A 3,739-nucleotide genomic window follows, 5' to 3' on the forward strand; every position below is an offset into this window, starting at 1 on the left:
TCTTGGGGTTTCGGTAGGAATATTCGATCAAAATCCCATTTGGTCTAGTGGCTAGGATACATGGCTCTCACCTAGGAGGCTCGGGTTCGATTTCCGGTATGGGGTTACATATTATTCAAGAATTCCTTGATTTCAATTTTTTTCGTTTATTTGCGGTATTTCCGATGTTACAGTAACAAGTTGGAAGTCAGTAAATATAATCCCATTTTGATGTTGGTCCGTGTGTGGTGCGGAAGGTTCTCTGGAGTTGGTCCCGATAGGGTGGAAGGCAACAGATGGCGTGGCAGTTTTCGAACCTGCCATCTAGTATTATTTGGGAGAGTTAAAATCATCATTTGGAAAAAGATTGCATTATTGGAAAATATCAAAGCGTCGGAATCGATGATTTCCCCTAATGTCCCTTGCAAAAGTGGTACCTTCTGATCATTTTGAGGCGTAAAGAATCTGCAATTACGCAATGTTAAGCAAAACATGTGGCATTGGAAATGCAGGGTATTGATCCCCGTACTTCTCGCATGCTAAGCGAGCGTTCTACCATCTGAGCTATATCCTTATTACATTTCATCCTTGAAGTGATTATTTACAACAATAATAAAATCAGTTAGGTCTTCGAAGGTTCATACGGGAATCGAACCCGGGACCTCTTGTATCTAATGCGAGAATCATACGACTAGACCAATGGCCATGGAGAAATAGTGTAAAAAAGTGTTTCGTGGGTCTATCTCCAAAGTGAATTGCTTGTCTTGTGAGTTATGCGATTGACTTCACTTTTAAGTTGTGACGAAAAACATTTGCCGTCTCCGAACTACTCTTGTTTGATTTACATTTTGAATGTGCCGAAATAGCTCAGTTGCTAGAGCGTTAAACTGACAATCTAATGGTCCCTAGTTTGATCCCGGGTTTCGTCAGGAATATTCGATCAAAATCTAATGTGTGCTTGTGGCTAAGAGACCTGGCTACCACTCAGAAAGGCTCGGGTTCAATTCCCGGTATGGGAATAGAGGGTTTCATTTTATTCAAGAATTCCTTTATTTCAATTCTTTTCGTTTATTTGCGGTATTTCTGGTGTTACAGTAACAAGTTGGAAGTCAGCAAAGATAATCCCATTTTGATGTTAGTCCGTATGTGGTGTGGATGGAAGGATCTCTGGAGATGGTCCCGATAGGGTGGAAGGCAACAGATGGCGTGGCAGTTTTCGAACCTGCCATCTAGTAGTATTTGGGAGAGTTAAAATCAACATTTGGAAAAAGATTGCATTCTCGGAAAATTTCAAAGCGTCGGTATCGATGGTTTCCCCTAATGTCCCTTGGTTTTTTATGATCTTTATGATGCTTCTTTATGATCCAACAAATACACGAGCCGAGGGATGATTCCAGTGACGAAAACTTCTTGAACTCTGTCATAGGGGACTTCCGTGAGGTCAAACAGAACCCAGCAAGCGTCAACAAGAATCTTCTTGTCGTTGTTTTGGATAATTGTGGCCAGGGCGGGAAGAAGCTGTCTGAATGCAGGACCAGTAAGTGGACAGGACTTCCAATAACACAAGTTGTGCAAAGTGTAAGTGAATTATCTCAGCAATTCAATCTAATAATGAAATAATTTAGTAAATGTTCACAATAGAGGTAAATTTAAAAATTAACTTACTGAAGTGACGGGTTTAATCAAAGTGACAATGGCTCAATAGTGCCTCGCTGAATTAAATAGTCTCTTAACTCCTGTCCATCTTTAATAATATTACAGAGAGCCCAGACAGCTGTCTCGGCCACATCTGAATGGGGTGAAATAATTATTATTTTGAAATAATTAGAATATTTTTAGGTGCAGCTGTTGACGAGAAAACTGCTGCACAAAAACCGAAAAAAATCAAAATTTCGTCTACCCCCTCTATGTTTTTTTTTAAATATACCTCCCAAACTACAAAAGCTAGGCGATTGCGGTTTTTATCAATCGACTACCGAAAACTTTTGCAAAAAACCCATCTACTTCTTAATTTGTAGAACCCCGAACAACGATTTCCGCTAAATCAAAACCCCCAAAACGGTCTCTTTGAGTGGCGAATCGCTTGTTTAAGCGAAATTGATAGAATACCTAGATTCTGTAAAAAATGTTAGTTTTTTTCACATTTTTTTTTACAAAATCTGAATTTGTTTTCTTTCGCAAGGACTTAAAAAAATCTTGTTCAGACATAGTTCTTGAGAAAATCCGCTTGGTGTCACTACCATTCATCGTGGCAACCTGTGATCCAGCCTTATAGGAAATTTATAGTAAGTGAACAAACCATCCCCTCTTTAACTATGCTAGATGGCAGCACTCGTGATCGGGATATACTTCGGTCTTTTTTATGTACTGTGTAGGCCTTTCCGTTTCCCTCTCTCACTTGTCTGCTGGCATCACGCTGACGAACAGCTCTTTCGTGCAGAGCGTACTTTCACTCCTCTACATTTTCCTCAAATTCAGAAATGATTCCATCCATGGGCAACAACGATATTTTTGTCCTTGTTTAAAGTTTTTGGTGCCAAAACTTGAGCTACAGATTTTTTAAACATAAAATTTAAAAAAAATTGTTGATGAAAAAATATGAGACCAAATTTTTTTGTCAACCAACCTGTCTAGGTGATTTGTTTCCCTTTTCAATATACATTTTTTGATTTCTAGATTTTTCAGCCTGTAAACTAGCAATTATTTAAATGGTCTAGAATCATTTTGAACTATAAACTAATTAGATTGAAGGCCTCGCGCCTTGGTCGTTTAGTAATGCTTTCCTGGAGTTCATCATACCTCTTTGTAATTAAGTTCTTTTTCGATTTGGCAGGATAACTTGCCTATAAGAACAAAAACTTACACATTTGTGAATCATCATTTTACATAATGTTAAAAATTATCTACTTACTTCATTGTTATTGATGTCATTCTTTCTATCAAACTCGTTAATTTCCCTATCCATTTTTGAAAATTGAGAACCTAATCAAACTGTTAGGGATTAGGAGTCTTTCAATTCGTCCTCCTACTCGTAAGACGCCATGCGGATCGAGGAATGGTTTTAAACTAATTAAGCTGAAATAACTGATGGACGGGAAACGTAAATCCGGTCGATTCGAGCAGATCCCCTTGGTGAGTATAGGTGTGTCCCAAGTCCCGAGGCCAGAGGGCCTTCCACATGTCGACTAGCTCCAAACTGGACACCAACGCAACCAAGGCATGATCAACCAGGGTAGAAGGGGTTGTCCCAGCTAATCGGAGCCTATCCTGAGGGCCGTCTACAGCGTTGAAGTCACCGACAAGGATGAGAGGGCGCTTGACCGAAGACAGAAAGGCGGGGACGACGACCCGGAAAAGGCGCTCCGCTCCTCACGAAAAACTCTTCCGGACGGGGAGTAGAGGGAAACAAAGGAGACATGTTGCAGTTGGATCGATATTAGGCGGCCGTCCTGGTCACAAACAAAATGGCGGACGGTTGGACGGAGATGTTTGGCAACTAAATTTTCTGTTCCAGCTTTATTGGGGCCAGGAGCCGAGAAAAGTTAAAAATGTTATTCTTTGATGGGACAAGAAGCGAAGGCAACCTCCTGGAGGCTGACCACGTCATATTTCTGTGTTCAGACAGAAAAACACACACACAAAACAGAAGTTGATTTCTACTTGGGAAAAACTGGAGGATGTATTTTAATGTGGAAAAGGGAATTCATCCATTTCCATATGGCTTCCCATATATTCCTTATCAATGCCCCATCGGGGTAAT

This window comes from Daphnia pulex, chromosome 8, assembly GCF_021134715.1.
Source record: "Daphnia pulex isolate KAP4 chromosome 8, ASM2113471v1".
NCBI lineage: Eukaryota > Metazoa > Arthropoda > Branchiopoda > Diplostraca > Daphniidae > Daphnia > Daphnia pulex.